General features: G+C 39.0%; 1 protein-coding gene and 1 pseudogene across 1 annotated transcript in view; both read left to right on the forward strand.

Moving 5' to 3' along the window:
- Nucleotides 1-22,474, forward strand: part of CAMK4 (calcium/calmodulin dependent protein kinase IV) — a 227,772-nt gene that overhangs the window by 12,101 nt on the left and 193,197 nt on the right. The gene's annotated exons all lie outside the window — the stretch shown is intronic.
- On the forward strand, nucleotides 19,259-20,754 carry LOC117311593 (high mobility group protein B1 pseudogene; annotated as a pseudogene).

Genomic DNA, 22,474 nt, shown 5'->3' on the forward strand with positions numbered 1-22,474 from the left:
CCAGACAGGATACAAGGTGGGAGGTAGGGGATGATGATTCCAAATTAGGTAGCTACAGGGTAAAAAACCTTAGTCCAACTTACTTGGGTCTTTTAGCATTCTGACTCCAACTTGCCTGCCAGCCTTGTTCCCCACCACTTCTAATTACCACCATGGAGTATTTACCAGGAACTTGGTGTTGAGATTTTCCTTTTTTTTTTTTTATGTGCATTGCTAATTATTTCAATAATACAACAAGGTGATCAACACGAGCATCATTTTTCAGATGAGGAGCCTGAAGCTCAGAAAGGTTAAGCAGCTTGTCCAAGCTCACGCAGCTGGGGAGGGGAGCAGAGCTGGGATTCAAGACCAGGTTGTCAGACTACAGTGCTCCTCTCTTACCTGCCATCCTCAAGGGACCCCTCATGGGCCTCATATCTCCATGGTGTTGTGCATGAAACTCTCCTGGCCTGAAACGCCCTTCTCCTTCTAATTCCTCCAGGAGAGTCACCCTGCCCCATAAGCCGAAGGTTTCTCCTGCCTCCCGGCTCTTATACCATGTCACACATTTATTGTCTTACAGGTAAATGCTTTGTGGCCTTCACCACCAGAGCATCTGTTCCTCAGACAGAGGAACCCTGAATCTTATCCATCCTTTGTCCCCATTACTAAGCCCATTCTCCAGCTTACTAGCTGCCCCCCATAACTGCTTAATAAGTGTTTGTGGAATAGCGAGTGAATGAATAAATATTAGAAGAATTAGATGAACAACTGCAGGAAAATGAGCACACTCTTAAATCTCTCTTCCTTCAGGATGTTTTTCCTACGCATATCCTCTGCTAAACCAGCACACTGTGAAATTACTTATTCAATGTCTTTGTCCTTCTCTTTAGAATGTAAGCCTCTGTGGGCAGGACCTCTGTCTCTTTGTTCATTACTGTGTCCCCAGACCTATTGCAATGCCTGGTGTGTAGTGAGCACTCATTAAATATTTGTTGAGTAAATGAGTCAGTTGTACCAGCAGGGCATCTGCAATTGAAAGTCCTTTGTAATGCTAGGGTCTCTGGTCTTTTATCAGGCTGCTCTGTCTTAAAGAGCCCCCCATGTCTGAATGAACTGGGAATAGTGTGACCTTCTGTGATTAGATCATCTTTGTTGAAGGTACTCTCTAGCCACAACCATCTGTGCATCTATGTTTTCTTCCAGTTGAATTCTCTGGATGATTACCTTAGTTGTTTACTGCCTGTTCAGGAGACAGAGCAGCTTTTGGAGTAAGTAGGGTTCTAAGCTCCAAAGGCTTTGTAAATGTGTTGGAGGCTCCTTGAATAATTTTTTTTCTTATTTTGTACTTTTTAAATGCCTAATCTCTCTTTTAGAGACATGTACTCATTATTATATTTGCTCATTTTTACTTCCGTAAGATGGTATGGAAAAAACCTGAGCTATCTTTTTGGCCAGCCCAATAATTATTCTGGAAAATGTATATGTCCCCATCTCTATTTTTGATGACAGAAGCCAGGGAAGTATGGTGAAAGAAAGATTGTGTATAGGAGAGAGGGGGGCAGAGATGGAGCTGAGGGATGGAAGGAAGGTCACTCCTCACCTAGGGCTATTTTTTGTTTTCTGAGTTAGCTACACCTCAACCCACAAGCACCTCTCTGTCCCTACCTGACTTCTCCCTGTTACTGTTGTCCCACGAGAGCCCAGGTCCATTTCATTTTCTTTGTTTCTCCCCTTGTTATGGTCTGAATGTTTGTGTCCCCACCGTGGATTCTTATGTTGAAGCCCTAACCCCCCCGCCCCCCCACAATGTGATGGTATTTGGAGAAGGGGCCTTTGAGAGGTGGTTAGGGTTAGATGAAGTCATGAGTGTAGGGCCTTAATGATGGGATCTGTTCCCTTGTAAGAAGAGAGACGGGAGAGCATACTCTCTCTCCCTCTGCCATATGAGGACACAGCAAGAGGTCAGCTGTCTGCAAGCCAGGAAGAGAGCTCTCACCAGAACCCGACCATGTTGGCACCCTGATCTTGAACTTCCAGCCTCCAGAACTGTGAGAAATAAATGTCTGTTGTTTAAGTCCCCCAATGTATTTTGCTATGGCAGTTGAGCTGACCAAGATGCCCATGTACCCCTTCCCCCACTTTGAATATCTATCTAACTTTGGTCACAACCTCAGAATCTGCCTGCAGTGTCTCAGAAACTAACCTGAGTTAATCTAGGCTAATGTGGCAAGCAGAGCTTGAGGAAAGTGATGTACTTTTCCTTTCCCAGATGCCCACCATTGTTCTTCTCCCAGATGTTGGGGGATGCAGTCAGGAGGCCCACTTCACAGGCAGTACAGCGCGGCCTTGGCTTTATCTAGGAGCTGCCTTCTGGCATTACCACCTTGGTATCCACTGTGCATCCGTATCCATACCTGTTGGCTTTCCAAGTGCCCGTGCCTGCCAGCTCCCAGCATATTATTTCCTCAGCAGCTGGCACAGGATTTTTTTGTTGCCAACTAGAAGCTCAGCTATTAAAAAATAAAACTTGGCCCATCTTGAGAATCATATGTTTCCATCAGAACTTGGATCTACATTCTGGCACAACTCATAGAGTCATGCACCTCTCTCAGGACCAAGAACCCAGTGTTCCTCTGGGTCTCTGACCACACTTTCACCTGCTTGTTCCAAATGCGGTTTCCAACCTGGAGTAACCTGTGATGCTTGTGATTTGTTGAGCACCAGTTTACCAACATTTAGTTGGTCTTTTTGAATTTATTAACTTGTTCAGTGTTTCTTTAGCACTAGATTGCCTTCTCTGATCGTTTGTGTCAGTTTTATGTCTTAAATTGTTAATTCTCAAGAATCAGGTTCATGTTTCCTCAGTTATTGAGAAGCTAACAGACAACATGGAGGCATGGAGTAAACACTGCATGACTTTGCATGAGCTTGAGGCAGTCCAAGAAAGGAGATGTTAATATTTATAAATATCTGACTGCTGTTCTTTTGTATTTCACATACTGAAAATAATGTGTGGTATAACCTTAAGGTTTTCCATATCTTCAGACAAAAGGACAGTTGGGGAGGTTTAAAATAACTGCTGTAGATGGGTCTTTCTGTATAATTTTTACAGTTTGCTTTTCTTATAAGAAGAGCACTAAAATTAGAGAATATTAATCATTTTGTAGCTTTGAGATCTTATTTGTGCCAACTTTAACTTTGTCATATATTTATTAATTTTTTATTGAGAATAATACATTCTTCACTGGAAAGTTAAATAACCAGACCCAGAATCACTGCAACTTGACTGTGATTCAGAAATAAATAAGGGAGTCCTGGAAATCATTTAAGGATGTTAAAAAAAAAAACAAAAACAGATGTGATTAGGAATATTTTAAAGCAGGCTGTAGTCTGTGTACACCGATAAAAACATATCACATAAAAAAGACTTCTTGTATTAAAATGACATCGGTAATAGCCATGCATAAAGAATATATTTCTCTAACTTGATACCTAACTAGTAAAATAAAGTTTGACTTTTGGTTTCATCATACGTTTCTTTAGTAGCTGCTGTTAATTGTCTTAGTCTCTTTTCTGGTGAAGGGATTTCTTTGAAGCACTTAAGAAACAAATGAATAAACTTTGAGAAAGGTGTTAATGAGATACAAATGGCTAGGAGAAAAGGGGAAAAAAATAGAGACCAGATGACTTAGGAGGTGTCTTACTGACTGTCATTCAGGTAAGGGGTATTAATTCTGGAATGGCTCTCTGTAAAGAAGGAGGTGATTAGATATCACAATCCTAAGTGATTGGATATCACTGTCTTTTGAAATGTCTTCTGATTCCAAGATTCTGAATATGAGATGGCTATAGGCACTCTGAGAATAAAAATCAGGGCTGCAGGCCATATAAAATGAACCCATGATTCCAATGGATATTAATAGAACCCCCAGTGGCAACTGTGGTGTAAAAATACATTCCAACTCTGGTACCTATTAGCTGTCTATTGTTAATGATTTTTTTAAACTGTAATGAGCTTCATTTTCCTCATCTGTAGAATGAAAATACTAGTGCCTTTCTCACAGGATTATTGCAAAGATTTTAAAAAGACAAATTATGTGACTATTAAGCAAAAAAAACTGTGCACATACTGCATGAGACTTTTTATTTTAATAATAATAATAAATTTTTTTTACTATTAAATCCAGACTTTATTTGGATTTCATCAGCTTTTCCATTAATGTCCTCCCTCTCTTCCAGGCTCTAATCCAGGCAACCACATTGCATTTAGTTGGCATGTTTCCTTGCCTCCTCTGATATGTGACACTTTCTCAGTCTTTCCTTGTTTTTCATGACCTTGACAGTCTTGAGGAGTATTGGACAGGTGTCCTGTAGAGTGCCCCCTAATTTGGGTTTGCCTGTCATTTTTCCACATGATTAACTGGGGTAGTGAGTTTTTGGAAAGAATACCACAGAGGCGAAGTGCCCTTCTTGTCATATCCTGTCGGGGTACTCGAAGCCACCTGACATCTCTGATGATTTTAACCTTCATCACTTGGTGAAAGTGGTGTTTGCCAGATTTCTCTGCTGTACGGTTACTACTTATCCCTTCCCCTACTCTGTCTAGTCTTTGGAACTGAGTCGCTAAAGCTAAAATAACCAACTCTTGGGAGGGAGGGAGATTAAGCTCCACCTCTTGGAGGGAGGAATATCTACATATTATTTGTAGTTTTGTAGAGAAGATTTGTGAGGTATTGTTTTATTACTAATAAATTCTTATATGTATATAAGATGATTGGATATCTTAAGTCATTTTCCAAAATTCTTTTTAAAATATACTGCCAGGGCTTCCCTGGTGGCGCAGTGGTTGAGAGTCCGCCTGCCAATGCAGGGGATGCGGGTTCGTGCCCCGGTCCGGGAAGATCCCACATGCTGCGGAGCGGTTGGGCCCGTGAGCCATGGCCGCTGAGCCTGCGCGTCTGGAGCCTGTGCTCCGCAATGGGAGAGGCCACGACAGTGAGAGGCCCGCGTACCGCAAAAATAAATAAATAAAATAAAGTAAAATATACTGCCAGCATACATCATGCAATTAGGAATGTACTAGATGGTGAGAAACTTTGAATCTGGTAGAAGCTGTCCCTGGAATCTTGTGCTTAGACAGTGGAGAGTATTGGAGATGTGTGTTTAAGGGGAAGGTGTGAAGTCAAAAACTCTCTTTTGTTTTGATGGAGGTAGATAGGCTCTAGACAGTAGTTGGTCTCTTTCTGTGTCTTGTAGGTGCATAATTCATAATAGGAATGGCTCTCATTTCAGATGGGCTGCTGAACTCTCCGTTGGAAGACCATACAGGCAACTGTGATGCAGGTTATTCAAACTGACTCCATCTTCCACTCACCTCCAACCAACAGCCATTACCAAACCTGCTTCTCTATTTGTGTATTCCATCTCAGTAAATGTTACCACCATCTACCTTGGCTCCCTACCTAGGATCATGGGAGACATTCTGGATTTTTCCTTCACCCCTGCTAATAAGACATATTCTTTCACTTAACAGAGATATGATCCTGGGAAAGTCCCTTATCCATTCTGAGTCTCAAAAGAGGTATAATAATCTCATAAATTTATTATGAGGATTCAGTGAGATCATGCATTATAAAGTTCTTGGCATGATGTATATTGCACAATTCAATGGAAGTCATTGGGTGTGACCTCTCTTAAATATATTTTAAATCAGGGGTCCTGGTCCTTTTAGTTCTATAAATTAGGAACTCTTTCCTAGAGTACTGCACTGGTATCTTAAATATTGTCTCTACTCTCATCCACTTCCCACTCTGCTTGGAAGGTGACCTTTCAAAGACCAAGTCTGATTATGCCACTCCCCTACTTAGAATCTTTTAACCTCTTGCACCCCATCCAGGATGTGGAACCCTTTTACACGAACAGCAGGTCTTTTCAAAACAGCTCCTGTCGCTTTCCTGTCTTACCTTCACCAAGCCTGCATTCTCATCTTGGGTTCCAGCCCAACCAGCTATTTTTCCTCATGTAGGATCTGTCATGCTGCCCCATTTCAGTGTGCAGTGTGCAGCACCTCCACTGTCTTTTCCCCAATGAGCACCCTCCACACCATACACTCCTTGTCTACTATATGAACACCTTTTTCTTCTTCGTGTGAGCACAGGAAAGCCTTGCGTGACTCAGAGGAAGGCCATCTTACACTCTGCTTCTGTAGCTCTGGTGTACTGCTAGCAGGATCTCCTGCCTCTGCATCTTGATTGGGGTGCTTCTAAGATAGTTTCATTCCCAGGTGCCTGCACAGGCTCTGTCAGAGGGAAGATTTTTTTACTTCTTTGCTAAGGATATAGGTTATATTTTGATTGAGTTAATATAACTGAAAGTTTTACTAGCCCTGTGGTGGTCCCTGTTCCTTTCTAGGCCAACCATGTCTTTTCTCTTCTTTTTTCTTTTCTTTTCCTCTTTTGAAGCTTCAGAGAGGATGAGGCAGGATTCAGGCAAATATCTGGGAGAGGGGCATAGATAATGGTTCTCTCCTGTTTTCAAAAAGGGACACTGTTGGTGGCATTGTCAAGCCTCAAACTGTAAAAACACTGAAAATATCGTGGCTAAATGTGCATATGACTAAAATGTGTGTACATCTACACCATTCTTAAGATTCTTACTTAGATTTTCAGAACTGTAGAGCTGGATAGCACCTTAGAAAATCAAGCCAAGGGAAGGCACATGTCTTTCCCAGCTCTCCAAAGCTAGTTAGTAGTAGAAGTGGGCCAGAACCTTGGCCTTCTGTACTTTGACTCTGTGACACACTTCCTTCCCTCGCGAGTGCCATTTAAGAAACCAGGGCTTAAATTAAGCCACTCCAAGCTCTTCCTCCTAGAGCTTTCCTGAGTTACTTCAGAATACAACATTCCTTAATCACCAAGAAGCTCTTACAGATTATGATTTTTAAATTGGCACTATTTTCTATTTTGTATGTTGTGCTTCATTTTTTTTTCTTTTTTTTTTTTTGCGGAGGATGTAGTCTTAAAAATTAAAATGCAGCAAAACTATTAAACATTGGATATTTTACACTTAATTTCTTTCACATTTTGGACAGTGTTCATTTACTTTGTAAAAAAAACCTCTGTCCCTAAATGTATTGAAATTACGTTTAAGAGTCTTAGCATGCATGTCAGAGTGCAGTCTGTTCCTGTTGGTCTTTGGGGGCTGAAATTCTCATTCTTATACAACTCATTAAGAAACTAGTCAATATGGGAACATATGTATATGTATAACTGATTCACTTTGTTATAAAGCAGAAACTAACACACCATTGTAAAGCAATTATACTCCAATAAAGATGTTAAAAAAAAAAGAAACTAGTCAAATATGTAAGTGCCCCATCCACTTTAAAACGGCTACCTATGTTAAACTATAATATAAATAAATAGGCTTTCTTTGTTCTTCCTGAGTCCAGGAAAATTGAATGTTTGAGCAGATGGATTAATATATTACTCCAATATTTAGCACTACTTAGGAACTGGAAAAATTACATGGAGGTATTGTTGTGGTGCCTGCACATGTCATGAGACGAAGGCTATTTTCTTATAGCTGGGGATGCTACTGATTCCAAAAGTCATTTATAACAGAAATATATTGGATATTTATTCTTAATTTCAATTAATGCTGCCAGCATCTGATTTGCATTAAATAAATATTCTTGTTTTTTCTTCCTAACCCCAGTAGTTTTGCTGACTACAGTGATAGGCTGTCAAGTTAGGTTTGAATTCCTTTAACTAAGAAAAACTATTTTTATTTATTGTTGATAGAAATGACAGAAATTTTCATTATCTACAACAGGGAAAACTGCAACAATGTCTTATTTTGTTCCCATGCCTATATCTAAGCCTGTGCTGAAGAATACAACACTAATAATATTTAATACTATATCTCGTCTTCCTTTCTTAGTATGCCTTCCCTGACGTGAGTCAGCACAGCCATTTTTAAATTTCTCTCAAATAACTTCTACTTTGGCCCCTTCAATCTGGTTTTTATCCTCATAATTCCATTAAAAAGTGACAGGTGAGTTCCACTAGACTTCCACCTCCCAAATTGATTCTCTGATCTCACTTTTTAAACCTCTTAACTGCCTGTCAGTGTGCTGATAAATTTTCCCTTACCTTTTTAAAAGTGATAAGATAACCATGCTCTGCATGCCATGGAATGCTGAGCGTTCATAGACAAAGTTTACTGGTGTAAATAAAACTTACCATAAGATTCTATTGGGTGTTCATAATCATGTGGACAGTGTTATCAGTCCCAGAACAAATGGTACTCACAGGTCCCAGGAGCAAATGGTTCTCACAATGTATAACCTGTGTTCAGCCAAAGCACATTTTTAGTTCTATTCTTCAATATCTATTTATAACAAGAATCAATGTTGGCAGTTTTTCCTGCCACCATGTAGAGCAGGGATTCCTAACTTTAATCCGTAGACCTCTATGCCTATGTTTTAGGACTATATGAAACTCCTGAAATTGAAAGCAAAATATTGCGTGTGTAATCATTTCTCTGAGGAAAGTGGCCATAGCTTTCATCAAATTTTCAAGGCTGTTTAAGCAGCCTTGATGTTTGAGGTTTACCCAGACATATATATTCTTACATCTGCTCAGAACATTTGGGTAGCATGAAGCTTGTATTGGCCTAATCATTTAGCAAACTTTTTTCCCTTTTCTGCTGCCCTGCCCAGTCCATTTATCCTTAAACAGAGATTTTTATATTCTTATATACTCAGTTTTTACCTCTTCTGTATTCCCTTTAATTAGTTAGGATACTGTTATATGCAGGTGCAATTCAACAAGCATATATCAAAGTGCCAAAAGAAACCCAACTCAGATTATGTTAAACAACGAAATGGATTAATTGGCTCAAATAAGTAGAGTCCAGAGGTTGTTCAGGTTTTACATGTGGTTTAACTTGGAACACATTTATTTTTCTTCATTTCTTTCAGCATTGCCCTCCTAAGTTTGTTGGCTTGTCTTCATGCCAGCTTTCCTCATGGTAGCAAAATGCAGCAGTTTCAGTCCTGATGTTGGCAACCAACCATCATCATCCAGGACAGTAAGGATCTTCACTTCCTTGTACCACTTAATAAAGCAGAATCAGTCAATGTGGTTGAGGAGCATCAGTGCATTAATTGACTTAAGCCTGTATTACCATCATACTTGAACAAGTCACGGAGACAAAGGGGAAGAGAGTACAGTTTTTGATTAGTGTTAGTCAGGGTCTACTTTTAGGACTCTGGCATTTCCAACTTGGAGATGGAGGTAGGTGCTGGTAGGAAAGATGCTGAGAAGCAGCTAACAATATTTATTATGTCCCTTAAATTAAGTGGGGTTCAGGCATACGGCTCCTGGTATCTGATTGCAGTTATGCTGTAGAAGATACGATTTTACTGAGGTAGAAGATGGGACTTTATTGCCTGCCCTAAAGAAAGTTATGTAAAACATTAGTTCCTTGGGATGTTTCATCAGAGTTCTGCCAGAGAAACAGAACCAGTAGTTAATACACACATGCACACAAATGCACATTTATTTAAAGATTATTTATTTTAAGTAATATTTTAAATGTTATAAAATATAAATAAATACTCATTTATATATTATTTATTTATTTCAAGGAATTGGCTTATGTGATGTGGAGGCTGGCAAGCCCAAAGTTTGTAGGGCAGGAAGGCAGACTAGAAACTCTTGGGCAGGAGCTGATGCTATAGTCTTGAGGTGGAATATCTTCTTTCTCAGGGAAACCTCAGTTTTGTTCTCAAGGGCTTTCAACTGGTTGGATGAAGCCCACCCACATTATTGAAGGTAACCTCATATACTTTAATGTCACCTAATTATAGACGTTAATGATACCTACAAAATACCTTCACAGAAACATCAAGACTGGTGTTTAATTGAATAACAGGCTACCATAGCCTAATGAAGTTGACACATAAAACTAACCATCACAGATGTTAATAATTGTAAGGTCAAAGAAGGGTTCTGTGTTTAAACAAATTTGAGAAATATTATATTAAACGTTGCTCTAGGACTTTTCATTCTTTAATGTGCTCAAGGACATTGTGGTTTTGAACTATTTCTCAAACTTGTTTGATCAGGGACATTTTTTTTGTTCCCCTGAAGACTCTCACTGTACTAGTGAATACATTTTGGGAAACACTGGATTAAATTATGACTGAGAAAAAGGGTTTTACTGTAACTATGGGCAATTTTATTTGTCTGTATGTTTCTGTTGTTTGTGTTTTTAAATGTATTAGTGTGTGCTCCTCTTTCTCTGTTAAATTATAGGTCCCTTTGGGATCACACTTTGTGTTTTCACAAAGTGGAAATTCAATAATGTTGACTGAGAAATATTTTTAGATAAATGAATGGTTATTAAGTCTTGGGTTAATGATCTTTATATTTGCTCAGAGCCATCACTTTCCCTTGGCAGATATTAAATTGCAATAGCTTTAAACTGTTTGCTGACCTTTGGAGATTTTCTCACTGTGGGGAACCATTCAGTACGATGAAGCAGGTTCTATGTCCTGGACACAGTGTCTCATTTTATTACTTTTACTTTTTAATGTGACAGGCTATAACTTTGTTCCACTTAAGAGATTATTTAAATCCATAGAAAATAAGTGAAAGAAAAGAACAGGACAGGTTAAGGCCCTGAAAGTGTTTCTGTTTTTGTTTTTGTTTTGCTTTACTATCCTCTCACAATATCCAGAATGTTGCTTTACTCTCAGTGGTGCTTGGTATATGTTGTGCCTGACTCTTAGAAGAGAAAAATATATTCCCTTAACTCTGCTTAAATCCATTCTTATTGTGATGACAAATTATTAGATCAAACAGAGCTGAGATTTGCTGTCCTGTAACCTGTCAGGAACATCACATGGTCTAGAGATGGTTTAGAGTCTGGATGTGGCTTAAAGTCCTGGCCAAAGACTATGACCAGTAATCAAATCATGTTGTGGGTAGATCCATTTGCCTGAAAGGCAGTGGAGCATGAAAGGCAGATGTGATTGTCACCTGCATGTCCCTGTGCATGCGAGCTGTATCTTGGATCCCTGCCAAATCCTCTGAGCTGCTTACTGTATGAGGACCACTCTAATCTGTCTGCAAGGATGTTGTGAACAAGTAAACATATTTTTGGAAAACAAATCAAAATTTAAAGTCTGATATTATTAGAAAGGTGCTAGTTGAATCTGAAGAAACTATTGTTTTAAAATAGCAAGTTTGATTGAATTCAACCAGAATACTTAAAAGCCAGTTTGTGTGTGTAGGTATGAAAAAGTGGCCATATTAATTTCCTGTTCATTTTGTCACTGTCATGAAGGAAAAGAGGCTTTAAAGCTGCCATCAGTCTAGAAGTTGGGGTAAAGCCCAACCTTGTAAAACTTAAAAGGTTTCTTCTTCTGTTGTGGCCTCTCTCATTGCGGAACACAGGCTCCGGACGTGCAGGCTCAGCGGCCATGGCTTACGGGCCTAGCCGCTCCGCGGCATGTGGGATCTTCCTGGACCAGGGCACGAACTCGTGTCCCCTGAATTGGCAGGAGGACTCTCAACCACTGCGCCACCAGGGAAGCCCCCTAAAAGGTTTCTTCTTCTTGAGGACAGAGACAGTCCTGAAATTGTCTGTTCTGTTTGAGACAATAACCTGAAAACTGAAAAAAAGCTGGCTTTAAAACCTTTTTTCCCAGATTATAAAGTGAATAGCCTAAATATTACCATATTTATATATAATATATATAAAGGTATCTATATTTATTACAAATTAATATGTTTAAATGTATTAAATATCTAAATAATTATAGCATAAATTTGTTTTGAGTGTAAAAATTTTGGAAATGATAGATAAACAAAAGGCATACAATAAAAATTAGTTTTAATCCTATTACTCAGAAATGATCACTATTCACGTTATATTCAGTTCTTTTTGTATTTGTATATGTGTATAATTGTTTTCATCTAATTATTTATCTCCCCAAACAGTTACTTTGTTTTAGGGTTAAGGTTAATGTTTTATAAATTTACAAATATATTTATTGTTGATTGATTTTAATATGCTTTTATATAAAATATAAAAACATATTTAATGTGTTCTTTCATTGAGTAGACAAAATCACATACAGCAATAGCAGCTGACCTTCAACAGGTATGTACTATGAGCTGGGCATGTTATCTTTATTGTCCTCAACTCTCACAATAACCTGCCAGGTGGGCATTATTAACCCACGGAAACTGAGGCCTGGGGAAAGCGATAACCTGCCAGGTCACACTGGCAGTAAGCGCCGTGGCGCAGGATGGTCTGGTTATCTGTCTGACTCCAAAGCTTATACTTCTTAAAACTATCACATTGCCTCTTCTGAAGTGAATTCCCTGTCGAATTTACTAGGTCCCAGACAAAATATCTAAGATATAATGAAATGAAATTATGAGCAGATTGGCCAAGCACACCAATTGGATATTCAGAACCTGACACAGGCAATTCAGAGTGCTTTCACATTTCAGAGGTACGGTGTGACTGTACCATCAGGGAACTGTGAAGAGCTCGGGGAGAGAGTTCTTTGGGCTGGTCCTACCTGATTAAAGGCACGATGCACTTCTTTATAGAAAGAAGATATTCTATACAGGCTTTTCTTAAAAATCAGGTTTGTTTCTGATAATGGCCTCAAAGTAGTATCAGAAGACCAAAATTGGTGACTTTTAGCTGATAACCCATATTATTTTTTGTTATCCATTATCAGAGCCTATGGGCTCATTACGTGCTGACTTTATTTCTAGAATGATGCACGCATAACTGAAGGCTCAATGCCATTTCCCAGTATACTGCTGCCTCTTCGTATAGTGTCTCCATCCCTTCAACATTCACTTCTTTTTCCTCATATCTGCTTCATTCTTCATACTTTCTATGCTTACCTGGATCCCATTTTACCATCTCTCTCTTCATTTTTCTTTCAGTTTTCCATTCCCAATCACCATTATCTTCTGTCCTGACTACCATTTTATCTTCCACGTTGACCTTTGACTCCTGTGCCAGGCAATACCGAGCCCTTTCCTTGAGCTTTCGCATATTTTTCATCCTCTTTGTCTAGCACTTCCCACCCCTCAGTGAAGTGTGACTTTTGTCAGCCCGACAACTGCCTTCGCTTTGTAAATTCTTGGACATTCTTTGCTGTTGCCTACTGAACTTAGATAAAACTTGAGCTTCTAGAGTGGTGGACATTTCTGTATCTTTAAGAAGTATAATGTGGGTAGCTGCATTTTATACTTTGCACTTCTCTTAGCTGCACTTTCCTGAGGTTCTGTTACCAGAAGAAAGGTTCTTGTGTTGTTAATAATCGCTTATATTTTACTCTTCAGCAATCTTTTGTACACTGCATAAAGGCTTTTGACCAAAAAAATGACATCCAGTCCATTCTGCACTGGCCAAGCCATTTCATTCCAGAGGAATAGGCGTCTTTTTTGAATTCTTTCTCCAGGGTCATTTAGTCCAGCAGAGGTATTGTCTGCTTGGGTGTCCAAGTTGATCTTGGAAATATACAAGTGCACTGGTAGTAATTTAAAAACAAAAACAAAAAAAACCTCCAAGGCCATAACAGAGAGGAACTACCTAACAAGACACATTCAGTGTGTTTGCCATGCCCACTGCATCACTAGTCTAGAAGGAAGGCAGGGCTGATTAATTACAGCTGTCTCTTCATTTAGCTTCTTTTTAAAATAAATAATACAACTATGAGGATTCAATCTGAGAGTGCTTTTATTTCTTTCTGTGATTTTTTTGGTGTCTGTGCTTTTCTTTAATTCTCCATTTGCTTTTAATTTTTGTCCTTTCTGCCTAGTCTGTCCTTCCCTTTAAATGCTTCTAAATATCAAATCTAAATAAGTAAGAATGTGATACGTAGCTGTGATGGAAGGGAAAATTCAATATGTGTTCATCAGTGAAGGCTTCCTGGTACAGACGTACATTGAGGCAGCTCATACTTTTCTAGTTCATTTTGTGTGGTGTAAGTATATGACTTTGTGGCAGTGAGTTTGGGGTTCACCAGGTCTTCACTGTTCATGTCTCCTTGCCATTAATGAACTCAGATTTGATGGGAGAGAGCAGGGAATAATTATGAGTCCAAACTCTTGCATATATGTACATTTTCTTTTTCTTTATGCTTGTATTACTTCTTGATTCATGTTAGCATAACAGAAAGCATCTGGGCTAGGGCAGAGAGTTATGGGATGCCAAGGCATAGTCATCATTGTAGAATGCCAGGGAACCATCATATTCATGACAACTCTGGGAATTACTCCCCAAGTCTGTAGTCACACACTTTCCAAGAATGGATCTATTTGGAGGTGTATTTTAAACTTTGTCAACGTCATTCGTATTGGCTTCTTCAGTTGATTCATGTGGGGACTCTGATCGTTGGCTGCTGAAGTACCATCTGTACATAGAGATATAGGGCTCAAGCTGTAAATAGTATGGCATATTGTAAAGCCAGAAAGAGTAAGTGTCTTCTTACATATTTTTGTTTAGTATGGGTAAGTGTGGAAGAACACAAATAAGACTACTTCCTTATTTAGGCCTTCATGATATATTCAAGACCAGCATTTTCTTATATATTTTCCCTGGAGCTCTCCATTTAACCACTTTAAATTGAAAACAGTTTTGGGGAACTGTGGTTACTAATGGTTACACTAATGGTTAGTGTAACAAAATTCTATGAGCCTTACTTATAGGTCTCAATAAGAATGTATACATAACACTTAGCAATAGGCTAGTACCTAAAAAATAATAATGTTGCAATAGTAAGTTAATTGTGATGTGATGCTTATAAAAAGAACTTGCTAGAAAAACTTTGACTAAATATTTTGTGACTTGCTACAGGTTTGTTTGTTTTTTCTGGAGAAATTCTTTTACCTTTGATTCTACTGATTTTCAAAATAAGGACTGGATAAGGAACTTTCCCCTAACATAATGATAGTTAGTAATGTAGCATTGCATGGACTAGAAAAATAATTCCAGTAGTCTACAAATTTTCACCAGTCTGATAACTACTTGGCAATAGCAAATGATACTACCTGTATTTGTGAGAGCTCTGCATAGACAATGTATAAAGAGATATAAGGCTGTAAGTTGTATTTGCATTTGTATTAGCTTTCTAATTTTTGTTAAGCCTGTTTCCTTGTCTACAGAGACTTATTTCTTTGTCATTTGGCCTTTGCTGATTAAATAACTAGTTTATAGCAACACACACACACATTCACGCTGGTAATGTCTTAGTCTCTGATGTGGAGGTGGACACTCATTTCTGCATGAGTGATACTTCATTGTGCCTCTTCTGCACCACCACTCCTGCCTTTCATCTTCCTCCAAAAGCACCTTTGGGTTCTGGCAGCTGCATATGGAACAGCCTTGGAGCCATGTGCTCATGCGCCTTTTTTGAGCAGATATCCCCAACCAACCGCAGGTGCTGCCTGCCCGCTTGCCCTAGAAGCCTGGGAGGAGAGTCACTTCCAATTCCGGACAGGGCCGGGCTGTTCTGCCTCAACAGATGGTCAGCATTTGCTTTTCTCAGTCCTGTCACCTAGAGAACTCCAATAATGTTTTATGTTCCGTTATTTACTATTCATCAAAAAGAAGCAGAAAAGGGGAACGCAATGCCATATCAAAATAACCAACAGCTTCAGTGTTGATGAGAGTGAAACATGATAGTTTAGAAAAAGAAAAAGAACAGAAATGAACATGGCACATTTGCTAAAACGCTTAACTACAATGATCTTGATAGTTAGATTTTAGATCTTGATAGTATTTATTTAATTTTATGGACGATTGAAAAGATTTAGCTATTGGGCTTACCTGGTGGCGCAGTTGAGCTTCCCTGGTGGCGCAGTTGAGGGTCCGCCTGCCGATGCAGGGGACACGGCTTCGTGCCCCGGTCCGGGAAGATCCCACATTCCGCGGGGTGGCTGGGCCCGTGAGCCATGGCTGCTGAGCCTGCGCGTCCGGAGCCTGTGCTTCGCAACGGGAGAGGCCACAGCAGTGAGAGGCCTGCGTACCGCAAAAAAAAAAAAAAAAAAAGCTTTAGCTATTAAGAAGCTATTGAGATTTTATACATTTTTTTTATTTTTAAAAAATAAGTGTGCCAGAAATGGCCACTTTAATTTTCTAATTTTATATTCCTATATGCACACTGATATTTCTTCATCTCAGACAAGGCTTTTGTCATCATCAACTCCATTAAGCTACATAATGACAGGTCAATTCATTATTTGAATAATTTCCAAATAAATTTCAGTTATTTAAGTAATGAATTGCTTGTTATGTTATATATAAATATTTTCTTTTCACCTAGAAAGCATTTCAGAAGTCATACGGTGCTCAGATATAGAACTCTGGTAAAACTGTCAGTTTAAGATCAGAACATTGAATCTGGCTGATGAAAAATAGAAGCCCAGAATAAATGATCTTCCCGTAGATTATTGCTGCATATAGAGATGGAAGGGACTCCAATTTCGTTCTCAAACATAGTCAAAGGTCTGTTTTGGAAGTTGAGGGCAAGTGCTTTAGTTCTGCCTCCTGGGATATAACTAGATATGTTGCTGCATCCTATTAACTCATTTTATGAGTTTGACACAAAAAGAGAAGCTGACGGAAAATGGGGATTAGGGTGGGGAGGATGTGAGACCCAAAAGGAGGTCATTGTGGGCAGACCCTCCAGGAGGCAGATTGCTGCAATGTGACCATTGCAGTGTGGGCTGTAAGATGATCCCAGGTCTGCTCAGAATCCTTTTCTAGATTGTGAGCAGGGTTGACACCCTTGATAAAACACAGGGAATAGACCTGTCGGCCTCATTTAACTCCTTCTCACTCTGTGATGACATGAACTGATATTAACATCAAAATACAAATTTTAAAGTGTGGCAGAGATGATGTTCATGTAAGATATGTAGAATTAACATTTTAAGAGAGAAACTGAGGGACCAAGAGGTCAGTTTCTCTCAGGATTCAGAAATCCCTTCTCATAAATACATCTGCTCATCCCATCTACTCTTTATCACCTATGATCTCCAGCATCTACAGGGCAAGGGATTATCACTGCTAATACCTCAGCATTGCATCAACATTGGCATCTACAATTCTTTGGGTGATGGTGGTAAAAATAAAGCTAATTATGAGTAATGAAGGTACTGGTCTCAATTCCCTGGTTTTCTCTGGGGTTCTGGTTCTTGGGGGCTTATTTCCATACCCTGCATAATTACTTGTGTTGACCTTGATGGGGCCCACATCAGGTGCTGGGGGGAAACCTGAAGCACCATGTGTCAATAGCACTGCAGTGAGCTCAGTGACTGCAAAAGAATCCAATGAAGTCTCAATGTTCCTAAAGCTGACCTTTGTCCAACCTTTACTTAGAACTTTGAAAAAAAATATAGAGCAGTTTTTTGTATCTTCTAAATTGGGGCTGATTACTGGAATTCCCTGGTGTGACTGAAGTACATTTCTGACTGAATTTACTGATGGTCTAATAGCATAGTTGAATGTTATCTGAGCTGTTCTTGACGGCCAGGGAGCCTGGTTCCTGTGTCTTACAAATAACTTTGGTCTGCCCATCCCATGCCCTCATTACCTGCATTGGATCTACTCACTTGGTGAGCTGTGGGAAGAAAACTTCTTTCCAAGTACTAAGGAATTATATTTCTCCTTACAAAGAGAAAATGTTCGCAGCAGTCTTTATTATAATCTGAATGGGTAATCTTGGACTCATGCCCAGCAAGTTTATTCTTGTGTGGAGTAAGCTGATTTTCTAATTTTCTGTGTATCTCTTGGTAGAGTTTACCAAACTGCTTATCTTTGCCAACAACTTCAGCTAGGTCAGAGTTTTGAGTAAATGCAGCAGAGCCTTTAAAAAGCCATTATCTAAAGTTCCCTAAGATCTCTATTGCCCGCTTTTAGAGTAACAATTTGTACAGCACCTTAGCTCAGCCTGTCTTGGGAATGAAAACAAGAGCTGAATTGTGTGTTTGCATCCCCACAGCCCCAAGCTGTATTTGTAAAGTCCCCATTATTTATCTTTGTAGTCTCAGAAGCTTTGCATTTATAGATTCATTGCATCATCATCTTATGATCATTTGGAGTCTCTGATGGTGTTCTAATTAAAAGCTCATTTCCTAGTTACCACAACACTGTTTTACACCACTTAAAATACCAACCTCCTCCAGTGTATTTTTGGATATGTGGGTAATGGATTGGAATCTGCAGTATTGCAGGAACTAAGTAATTTTAAAGCTAATAGTGTAAAGACAAAACGATTCGTTTTAAAGTAAGTTTTCTCATCTTTAGAACAAACACACACACATACCCCATATATAGCCATATATATTTTGATACTGACTAATTATTCTTTTAAAACTGAGTGCAGTCCTGGGAAAAATTGCAGCAACTAATGGATTCTCTTAGTGTAATTTGATTTGAAGTATAGAAAAGAAAGAAAAAGTGATTTTGACCTACATACCCAATAGGATGTTCTTCCTGTACTCATGGTATCCATGGGAAGAATACTGAAGGAGAAATGGGCAGGTTTCTGACAATCCATTGGAAGTAACAGGGATCTGTGGTCTCTGGAGGATAGGTAAAGGTATACTGCCCTGAATTCTCTTCACCAGGTCATTACAGTGACCCACATGCATTGCTCCAAGTGATTAGAAGATGTTGTAATTTTTTAAATACCATAGCCATATGTGTAATCTCCTAATTGTTCTGATTTCCATTAAGAAAATGTGATTCACAAAATTTCCACAGTATAAAACTAATTAAAAGTATTTCAGGGCTTCCCTGATGGCGCAGTGGTTGAGAGTCCACCTGCCGATGCAGGGGACACGGGTTCGTGCCCCGGTCCGGGAAGATCCCACATGCTGCAGAGCGGCTGGGCCTGTGAGCCATGGCCGCTGAGCCTGCGCGTCCGGAGCCTGTGCTCCGCAACGGGAGAGGCCACAACAGTGAGAGGCCCGCGTACCACACACACACAAAAAAAGTATTTCAAGAGAGCTTCATGTTATCAAAGTATTTCCTGTGACATTCATGTAAGAGTGAACTCCTTTAGGGTGTGAAAGTGAGTTTTTATAGATCATTAACAAATTGACAGATCTGGAAATAGAAAAATATAAAACTGATGTGTTAGGAAGCAATGCCAATTTAAGATCGATCAAAAGTGACAAAGTACTCCTGAAAACTTTAGATGAATTAAGGAGAAAGTAACTCAATTTATAAGCCATTTTGCAAGAACATAACAACTATACACCCTTGTACGTTGTCTATAAATTCTTTTGGTCTGGCTCCCGCTCTCACAGCCATTGCAGTACATTGAGCTCCATAGAGACAGCGCCGGGGCAAGTGAGAGCCGGACGGGCACTGAGCGACTCTGTGCCTCGCAGAGGAAAAATAATTAAGCATGGGCAAAGGAGATCCTAAGAAGCCGAGAGGCAAAATGTCATCATATGCATTCTTTGTGCAAACTTGCTGGGAGGAGCACAAGAAGAAGCACCCAGATGCTTCCGTCAACTTCTCAGAGTTTTCTAAGAAGTTCTCAGAGAGGTGGAAGACCATGTCTGCTAAAGAGAAAGGAAAGTTTGAAGACATGGCAAAGGCGAACAACGCCCGTTATGAAAGAGAAATGAAAACTTATATCCCTCCTAAAGGGGAAACAAAAAAGAAGTTCAAGAATCCCAATGCACCCAAGAGACCTCCTTTGGCCTTTTTCTTGTTTTGTTCTGAGTATCGTCCAAAAGTCAAAGGAGAACATCCTGGCCTATCCACTGGTGATGTTGCCAAGAAACTGGGAGAGATGTGGAATAACACTGCTGCAGGTGACAAGCAGCCTTATGAGAAGAAGGCTGCTAAACTGAAGGAAAAGTACGAAAAGGATATTGCTGCATACCGAGCTAAAGGGAAGCCTGATGCAGCAGAAAAGGGAGTCGTCAAGGCTGAAAAAAGCAAGAAAAAGAAAGAAGAGGAGGAAGATGAGGAAGATGAAGAGGGTGGTGATGAGGAGGAAGATGAAGAGAATGAAGAGGAAGAAGGAGATGATGATGAATAAGTTGGTTCAGCACAGTTTTTTTTTCTTGTCTATAAAGCATTAACCCCCTTGTACACAACTCACTCCTTTTAAAGAAAAAAATTGAAATGTAAGGCTATGTAAGATTTTGTTTTTAAACTGTGCAGTGTCTTTTTTTGTGTAGTTAACACACTACCAAATGTGTCTTTAGATAGCCCTGTCCTGGTGGTATTTTCAATAGCCACTAACCTTGCCTGGTACAGTATGGGGGTTATAAATTGGCATGGAAATTTAAAGCAGGTTCCTGTTGGTGCACAGCACAAATTATTTATATATGGGGGTGGTAGTTTTTTCATCTTCAGTTGTCTCTGATGCAGCTTGTACGAAATAATTGTTCTGTTAACTGAATACTACTCTGTAATTGCAAAAAGAAGAAAGAAGTTGCAGCTGTTTTGTTGACATTCTGAATGCTTCTAAGTAAATACAATTGTTTTATTAGTATTGTTGTCCTTTTCATAGGTCTGAAAATTTTCTTCTTAAGGGGAAGCTAGTCTTTTGCTTTTGCCCATTTTGGATCACACGAATTATTACAGTGTTTATCTTTCGTATAGTTAGCTGATAAAAAGCTTTTGTGTACATACCCTGCATACTCATGATGAGGGTAATAAAAGTTTAAGTGAGACAGTTTTCATCCGTAACTGAAACTCAAATCTTTATCGGTTGATATCACATTTCACATAGCCCAGGTTCATTTACAAAGTGAAGAGTAACCAATCTACTCACAGCATGGGATTATTAGAATCAAACATTTTGAAAGTCTGTCCTTGAAGGACTAATAGAAAAGTATGTTCTAATCTTTACATGAGGACTCTACATCCTTTAACTCCCATTACCATGTAATGGCAGTTATATTTGCAGTTCCCACGTTTAAGACTGAGAATGTATCCCCAAAAGCGTGAGCTTGAAATACAAGACTGCCATATTACGTTTTTTTGTTGTTGTTAATATTAGTCCCAAAAAGGCTCTGGAGAAAAAGTGCTGGCTGTGAATGTCTTCTCCTATTTATCTAAATATGGATTGTTTAGGAAACTTGAGATCCTCCATTAAAGGTATTTTTAATTAATTGGGCCAACTTTTAAAATTGTATACCACATTTTAAATCAGGTATATTTTCCTATATTATGGTTTGCCCCTTTATAAATGAAATAGACATGAGGGAAGAAGACAAACTTTGTCTTTCAGTATGAATTACCTGATTTATTTGAATTTGATTTTTCTTTACAAAACTCAAGCTCATTCATCAGGGTCATATGTTTATCTGCTTAACAGTTTAGGGAACAATTTGGCAATTTTGTGGTTTTTGAGATTATCGTTCTCTTAAAGTGCCAGTGTTTTAAAATATGTTCTTGTAATTTTACATGCTTTTGTGATGGAGTGCTGTTTTGTTACATAATTTTGACCTGGATTCTTTCCATTTGCATTTGTTTTATGTAATTTCAGGAGGAATACTGAACATCTGAGTCCTGGATGTTACTAATAAACTAATAATGGCAGAGGTTTTAAAAAAAATTCTTTTGATATCATCATAAATAATAGCTGAAAAGATTTATAAAGGACAAAGTAAGTGTATCTCTTTTTCCTTTTATGGCTAACATTCTTGAAGGAGAAGTCAGTCCACTTGTTTTCTCCTCATCTTGGTCTCCCATTCTCTATCTAGATCAATCTTGATTCTGTCCTAAAACTAAAACACTAAGGTCTCCTTTTATTAGCCAAGTTCAACAGAATTTTTGTCTTTATATTCATTGACTTCTTTCTGGCATTTGATGGCTTTGATCATCAAAACTTTTGGAAACATTTTCCTTTGGTTCCACTTGTACCATGTCTTCTGGTAAAAAATCTCCTTCATACCTCACTGGCCCTTCTCTCCCTTCTTCATTGTTGTTTATTTCTTGGTCTATTCCTGAAGTGTAGGCTTCCCCCAAGCTACACCCTCAACCTTCTTGTCTTCCTCTACAGCTCTTGCTCAGTGATCTTGTATGTGCCAACATTTTTGGTTATAACTCAGTATTCTTGTCTTGAATATGTATCTATAGCACCCAACTCTCTTCTGAACTGTAGGCCTGATTTTCCAATCTGAATTTTTTATCTCCCTCAAAAGATTCCCATTTCTCTCCCTATATTCCTGCTTTTACACTTCCAAGCTCCCATGTGATTAATCTCAGTCTCTTCCTTGGCTCTGTTCACTCCTTATTATCTCTCAGTTCACTCTCTAACTTCCCAACCCTGAAGATCCTTCAAGTCCAGAAACTTCTCTATATCTCTACTGCCACTGCTTTGTTGAAGCCCTCAATCTTTCACACTTGGACTATTACTTCAGTGGTACGCTAACATGTATCCTGATCCCTAATTTCTTCCCCTTAACATTTACCC

The sequence above is a fragment of the Tursiops truncatus genome, chromosome 3, assembly GCF_011762595.2.
Source record: "Tursiops truncatus isolate mTurTru1 chromosome 3, mTurTru1.mat.Y, whole genome shotgun sequence".
Taxonomy (NCBI): domain Eukaryota; kingdom Metazoa; phylum Chordata; class Mammalia; order Artiodactyla; family Delphinidae; genus Tursiops; species Tursiops truncatus.